Source organism: Manacus candei, unplaced genomic scaffold (assembly GCF_025592945.1).
Source record: "Manacus candei isolate 608988 ecotype Guabito, Panama unplaced genomic scaffold, ASM2559294v1 h1tg000028l, whole genome shotgun sequence".
Lineage (NCBI taxonomy): Eukaryota > Metazoa > Chordata > Aves > Passeriformes > Pipridae > Manacus > Manacus candei.
The window spans coordinates 40,318,705-40,326,707 of NW_026138076.1; positions in this window are offsets into that span (position 1 = coordinate 40,318,705).

The window sequence follows — 8,003 nt, forward strand, 5'->3', positions numbered from 1 at the left end:
ATTCCAGCTGCATAGAAAATAAATACTTATTACTAGCTCCATTTTACTGAAACACAAGTAGGAACTCTCCTTTGTGCCAGAATTTAGTGTTTTAAAAAGCTCATTTATCATGGTTAATCCCACCAGGTGGAAAGTAGTGCTTGTGCTCAGTAAATCTTGCTGTAACTTGAGTTGTGGTGCTAGGCAGGTGAGCAACCTGTCTTTAAAAGGCACTACTTTTGGTAGACAGTATCAAACGTGGATGGAAAAAGCCACAGTCTTGTTGGACCAGGTGGTTGTTGAGAAAATAGCACTTTTGCAAAACCCTTCTATCAGTGTATACTGAAAGAGTATTTTCAGTTCTTGGTTCCCAGCATGTTTCTCCATCTCCCTGGATTGTAGCTCCACTTCAAGACAATTCCAACCCAACAGCTGGGCTTTTTGTGTTTGGGTTTTTTTCTGCATTTTCTGCCCCTCTGTGAAATTCCAACAGACTGGTTTCAAAGAAATGCATCTGTTACCTTCAGTGCAGAGCTGTTGAGAAGCAAAGTTACTGCCATTCTGTGCCTTTGGAATAGTTTTTCTTTGGCTTACCTGTGACTTTTATGAGTCAGAATATGGGATTTGCCACTTCCCAGCTGTTCACGAGGTTTCCACTTCTTCTGATGTGAGATAAGCTGAAATAAAATAAACTTAAAACAAACTCAGCCTGACTGCAGAGGAATATAGACAACAGAATTAGGAGCTGCAGTGACATGCAATGCCTAATTGTTCCCAATATCATTTCTTACTCTGGAAGTAATTAACTGGGAAGATGCTGAAATGTTGGCAGGGCTGGACTAAGTGAGGTCATTAAAGTATTTCTATTTTACCAGAGGAAGTTAACATACCATCATTGGCATACATGTATAATTCTTTTCACTCAGATTGAACTTAAAATATCAATTTTCTTTGCAGTTTTCAATGTAGAAACTGAAATTTATTTTTTCATTTGATTTTTTTCTTTTTAATTAAATATAGATAATTGCTAGCTGTGGTCCATGCATCAGCTAGCCACATTGGAGTGTGTCTAGTCCATCTGTTGGGGCTTATGTTCTTAGTGTAATTTTTCTGAGGCAAATAAATATAATTTGTACAGCATCTTGCATAATAGAGACTGTTCACTATGTCTAGAGTTGTTGAATATGAGAGTAAAATAAATGTATAAATGTTCAAGGTGTTCCTAGGAAATGTTTGCAGTGCAGAATCTTATGAGGAGGATATTCTACCCTGAGTCTGCTCTGTTCTGTCTTTCTTCCACCCTCTGCAGGTGTTAACACTTCCCTTTGAGCTCCTTCATCCATCTTCCTCATTATTCCAGTCACTGAATGAACACTTGCAACCTCACTTGTCACTCAGGGAAAGACTGCAAAGGAAGTCAGTGCCTTCATGGGACAGCTGAGAAAAGTAATTTCTTCTTCTGAACACTGTTGTCCTTCACACTGCAAAGGTAGAGAAAAGATTGATCTAGGTAGTATTCTACCTGCCGTAGCTGCTATTCTTTTGCCCACTTCATTGGGCAAATTGAAGACTGAATTGGAAACATTTAGACCTAAAAGAAGGAGCAACATGTGGGTGAAAACTTCTTTAGGTCTGGCATGAGTGCTGAAGGAGGTCTGACTGTGGTGTTGCTCTTTGTGCATCAGGTTCCTGGAGAAATAGTGCAAGACATTTTCCAAAGGACCTTTTACACATTTAAATCTCAAAAATACCAACCTATATAGAGTACACTGAGGTACCTTTATATGTTAATTCAGTCTCACGCAGCTCACAGCTGTTTGATCAAAGCAGTGTCACAATGCACTTTAGCAATGTGAGCCTACACCAGAGCAGAGAGGAGCAATCTATATTTCTGAACTCTGTCTTTTGTGGTAAGTGGAGAAGGAAGGGCAGGCAACCCAGTAATACCACTCTGTCCCAATATGACCGTGCCTAGCCTACATTCCCTCCAGTCTTCAATTCACAGCCAGGAAAACATCTCAGCCCTATTCACTGTATTAATTCTGTCCCCCAAAGAGAAATAGAAAGGAAAACTTGCTTATTGAGTTTTCTGTTATCCTTTTATATTTCATATCTCAGTTCCTTATCATGGGAAGATCCTACTGTCTGATGCTAGAGGGAGCTCAAAAGCAGTATGAAATCTCATCTGGGCTAGTGACTAAAAATCTAAACAGATTAGCAGAGCAAAATTATCAAATTTTATGTAGGAAAAGAGTTCCTTTCCACTTCGATGTTAAAAGTAGTTCTATATTTTCAGATAAGAAACCAGAAATTTTTCTTCTTTTGTTTTTACTTTTTTTTTTCTGCATCTCTTAGGAAAAAAAAAAGGGGAAAAAATCTAACCCTGATGGAATTAATTTTTTTTCCAGTTATTAATTTTTCCTCATAATAATGTGACCTACAACAAACTTTTGTTTTCAGGTGAAATGTTTGGACCTAAGGTTCTGGACTACTATACAGTGAATAATTTCCAGCTTAAGTTCTAATCTTTTTTCACTAGTACAGGCAGTCTTAAACTTACCATAAAGATATAAATGAGCAAACATTTCATTAAAAATGAAGAGGCTTATGACAATACCTATTCTCCCAAAATGGAACCACCTGAGCTTTTCTAATAGCTGGTGACATCCATTAGCAGTTCTCTCAGAAATTGAAAACATTTTCCATCTGTTCATACACACTCATTACAAAGTAGTTAAGAGCCTGTGGGATCACAGACACATTTTTGCAAATTAAAAAATATCAAAATGAGTTATTGAAGGAGCAGGGATGACTTTGTAATAAGCACCTAAGCTTCAAACTTTCTCTTTTCTCAAACACTGAAGACACTCCATTAGTTGAAATCTGTTTAGTCTGTAACCTTCCAGAACATGATGTTTTGAAAATCTGAGCTATACATGCTCTGAGAAGGCAAGCCAGCCCTGCCAGGTTACAGTACTCTAACAAAGAGCAGAAATCAGCCTTTTTCTTTGGCAGACATCACTGAGGATGAGTGATTAAGAGAACTCAAATAAAAATGGAGCACTTATATAAACAATGAGATCAGCCAGTATTATACTAATATGAAATAAACTTCATGAACAGTGTGCTTGCATGTTGTCATGCCTGAAGTGATCTCTAAGCAATAAGTTTGGATTTATCTTTCCTGTAGGAAAGCCTATTGGGAATGGACATTTCTAATAATTTCCTCCAGTCTGCAAGATGACGGAAGATTAGTGAAAGCCTGCTACAGTCAGGGCTTCTAGAATGACAAAGAAGGTTTGGTCAGAGACAAACGTGTCTAATCAAATAAACACAATATCCTGTTCAACTTAAATGTGTTCAGAGATGTTCCTCAAAAATCAGTCTTGTTGGGAGTGATTCCAGTGCCGTCTTATTCTATGCATGTTTCTTCACATAACTAACCTCTTGGTCAGATCTCCAGCTTGTGCATGTGTCTTGTTGATTACTGAGTGCAAATTGAGAGTTACCATGTTTTATATTGTTGGATCTTAAGCCTGATTCAGAGTTTCAAAACCCTCTGTTTTTTTTTCGGGAAAAAGACTGCCACATGTCTTGGTCTTGTGTCACTGGTACAGAGAGGTTACTTGTTTTGTTGCCCTGTGATTTCTCATAGCTTGAGAGATCTACACATCATGTGGTTTAATGCTGGAATCAGACTGCCCTGCAAGGTAAGGGAATTTTTTCTTTGTTTCCTCTAATTAGTTATTTAGTCCAATATTCTTATAGAATTTTAGAATCATAGAATGGTTCAGGTTGAAACAGACCTTAAAGACCATCTAGTTCCAGCTCCCCTGCCACGGGCAGAGATGTTACTCATTAGATCAGGTTGCTCAGAGCTCCATCCAACCTGGCCTTGATGGGATAGGGCATCCACATCATCTTTGGGCAACCTGTTTCAGTGCTTCACCACCTTCCGAGTAAAGAATTTCTTCCTAACATCTAAACTAAACTTGCCCTCTTTCAGTTTAAAACCATCGCCCCTTGTCCTGTCACTGTCTGCTGATATAAATGGTCCCCTTCCCTCCTGTTTATAAACCCACTTAAGGTACCAGAAGGCCTCAATGAGGTCTCCCTGAAACCTTCTCTTCTCCATGCTGAACAACTCCAGCTCTCTCAGTCGGTCTCTCTAGGAGAGATGCTCCATCCCTCTGCTCATCTTCATGGCCCTCCTCTGGACCCACTTGAACAGGTCCACATCTTTCTTGTGTTGAGGACCCCAGATCTGGTCACAGTACTACAGGTGGGGACTCATGAGTACAGAGGAGAGGGGCAGAATCACCTCCCTCACCCTGCAGGCCACTTCTCTATTGATGCATCACAGGATGCAGTCGACCTTCTGGGCTGTGAAGGCACATTGCTGGCTCATGTTCAGCTTTTCGTCCACGAGAACCCCCAAGTCCTTCTTGAGAGTAGGGCTGCTCTCCATGACGACTTCTCTCATTCTGTAGTCATATCTGGAATTGCCCCAGTCCAGATGCAACACTTTGCATTTGGACTCCTTAAACTTCATGAGATCCTCACGGTCCCACCTATGAAATTTGTTCAGGTCCCTCTGGATGGCATCCCTTCCTTCTGTTGTGCTCAACTTTGTGTCATCACCACTCACTGTCTGTGTCATTGATGGAGATATTGAAGAGTACAGAGTTCTGAGGGACAGCACTCATCACCAGCCTCCACCTAGTCATAAAGCCATTGACCACTCCTCTGACTGCATCCAGCCAGCCAATTCTTTATCCCCCTGGCCAGTCCATCTGTTAAATCCATGTCACTTCAAGTTGGAGATAAGGATGTATGGGACTGCAGTGAAGGCCTTACGGAAGTCTATAAATGCAGATCTTTCAACATCAAAGGTTCTCACAAGATTTAACAAACCACAGTGTCATATTATGGCTTGCTACTTCACAGAATCACAAAATGGTTGAGGTTGCAAGAAAACTGGAGATCATCTGGTCTAACACTCTGCTGTAACAGGGCTAGTTGCTGAGGACCATATCTACACCTGGTTTTAATATCTCTAAGGAGGGAGACTCCACAATCTCTCTGGACAACCTGTGTCAGTGCTTAGTCACACCAGCAGTTTAAAAGTGTTTCCTGATGTTCAGGAGGACCCTCTTTGTTTCAGTTATTATTCTGTCACTGGGCACCACTGAAAAGAGCTGAGCTCCATTCTCTTTGTACCATCCCTTCAGGTGTGATATAATTCCCCCCTTGAAATTTTTCATATTTGGACTGAACAGTCCTCACTGTCTCAGCCTTTCCTCACAGGAGAGATTACAGAATCATAGTGAGTCTCACTTCAGTGACTGGTAAAGTTATGGAGAGGTATTCTGGGAGATATTGAAAAACACCTGAAGGAGAATACAATCATTGGTTGGAGGGGAAAGTCCTGCTTGCCAAACTTAATTTCCTTGTATGACAAGGTAATCCACCTAGCTGATCAAGGGAAGGCAGATGATGTAATGATTTTAGATTTCAGTAAAGCTTTTGATACTATCTTTCACAGTATTTTTCTGGACAAAATGTCTAGCACGCAGCTGGATAAACATGTCATGAGGTGAGTGAGCAACTGGCTCATGGGTCAGACACAAAGGGCAACAGTAAATGAGGTTACATCAGGCTGGTGACTGGTCACTAATGGGGTCCCCCAGGGGTCTATTTTAGGCCCAGTGCTCTTTAACATCTTCATAAATTACTTGGGTGCAGGACTCAAAGGTATACTTAGTAAGTTTGCCAATGATCAGGAGGAGCTGTTGACTCCCTTGAAGGCAAAAGGCCTTGCAGAGAGACCTCTACAAATTAGAGGGTTGGACAATCACCAACCATATGAAGTTTAATGAAGATAAGTACCAGATTCTGCACCTGGGGAGGGACAAACCTGGATGTACATACAGACTGGCGAGTGAGTGGCTGGAGATCAAGGTCAGCGTTGTCTGGGAAGATGTAAAAGTAACTAGGAAGGAAATATAGCAAGGAAGAAGAAACCTACTGGAGGGAAAACCTTGGACAAGCCATTAGTAGTACACAAGTTATGCCCATGTTTCAGTCCAAAGTCAGTGAGAGCCAAACTCCAGGCTGTAGGAAAAAAGGACTGTATAAGCTCACTCAACGAGACAAATATTTTTGGATGTCATACAAATATACATGAGCATGAACAAAGAAAGCAGCATAGAACAGAGTGATGGGTCATCTGCAAAATGAGATGAAATAGGGTCCAGATGTTCTTAGGATTCATGAAGCAAGAGGCCAACTAACATATTTCTCTGCACTCTTCCAATAGTTTCTAAGCTGTGTGATGAAGACATACCTTCCAGCTCCAGGATTTTCTGTATTACCACACCGTGTGCTGTTTGGAAACTGAGTGGCTTATTGTATGATGTGAGCATCGAGAATAAAATGTTAACTTGAGCCAACATCAGAGAAGTGAATTTTCTACCTTCCATTTAAGTATCAAATTTTCTCAGTCTCCTTTACAAATGAGGAGTTAGTAAAAGGAGCCAGAAAGCTCCTTTTTTAACATCACTTACAACATTTCTTCCCAGCGGCCCACAGAGAATATAAGGAATCATGTTTTAAATAAAAATCCATAGGAGGTGGTTATGCCAAAAGACTAAATCCTTGCTAAATGTTGATACATTGCCAGTAGCCTACAGTAACAATGGAGACAGTCAGAATTAAGGGCACAACATGACATTGTGTGGAGAGTAACAGCAATTACAGTACTTGGAAGATATTATCTTTCAATTGATTGGCTCCATGTGGAGAGAATGAAGACTGAGAGATGGAGGGAAATGAGAGCCCTCCTGTGAGGTTTGACACATGAGAGAACCTTCCACAGTTTAACAATTAAATTCTCTTCAGGCATTACAGGCATATCAATGTCAGAGATTGAAATAGTTGATGTTTTATGCATTCTCGGGCTTTTGACACACCTGCTGGGGAGTAGCCGAGCTTGCGGGCTCTTGACTGTTCCTCCTAAAAAACAACAATTGACCTCGGGCTTTGACACACCTGCTGGGGAGTCCTCCTAAAAAACAACAACGGACCTCGGGCTTTGACACCTCTGCTGGGCGATTAGTTACGCTGTCCTGAAAACAACAACTGACCTTGGGTTTTTGACACACCTGCTGGGCGATTAGTTACCTCTGATAGCCCATGAGGAGTCAACCTTGCAGGCTCTTGCCTATTGACACCCCTGCTGGGCGAACAACAACTGAAAAGACAATGTGCCTCTGGAGGACTAAGTCCAAAAAAGGGAGGCAACCCCTCATGCCAGGGAGGCGCCAGAGCATATAAACTTACTGGTGACTTTGGGAATTCGGGAGTTCTTCTCCCCCACCGCCTGCGAATCAAGACCATCAAGCATCGCTGGACCCCGTGGGCGGTGACTATGGACATCTATCTACTTTCAGCTTTTCTTTCCCTTACTCTCCCTGGCTCTTATCCTGCCTTTCTCTCCCCTATGCATTTTTCTCCTCCCCAGAAAGCTTATGACAGCACCCAAAGGTGTTAGTTTACCTATTGATTATGACAGCACCCAAAAAGAATGTTCACCTATCTGTTGATACAAAACTGTTAAAATAAATCTTATTAACTTACCTGTTGATACAAAACTGTTGAAATAAATCTTATATATTTTCATACACCGATTATTTAGCGTCGCTTCGCTTTAATCCACCCCAAAGGAATTTTTGATAAAACCTGAGTTACCCCCCCCCCCCCTCTCTTTTCCTGGGGCGGGTCGTAACAATCAAGTAAGATGAATCAAAAAGAGGTGATGTCATCCATTATAGAAATCATAATGTAATAGATCACTTTGTGGGATTATGGCCAACATTTTCCAAAAAGCTATTCCCTCTACTCTGTATTTAATAATCCGAATTATTTTAGCCAAGATTTTTAAATACAAACACATAAAGTGATCCTTTGGTGGCAAAGTTTTAAAAAATGCTCAGATCATCTGAATGTCTCTGTTTCATTTAAAA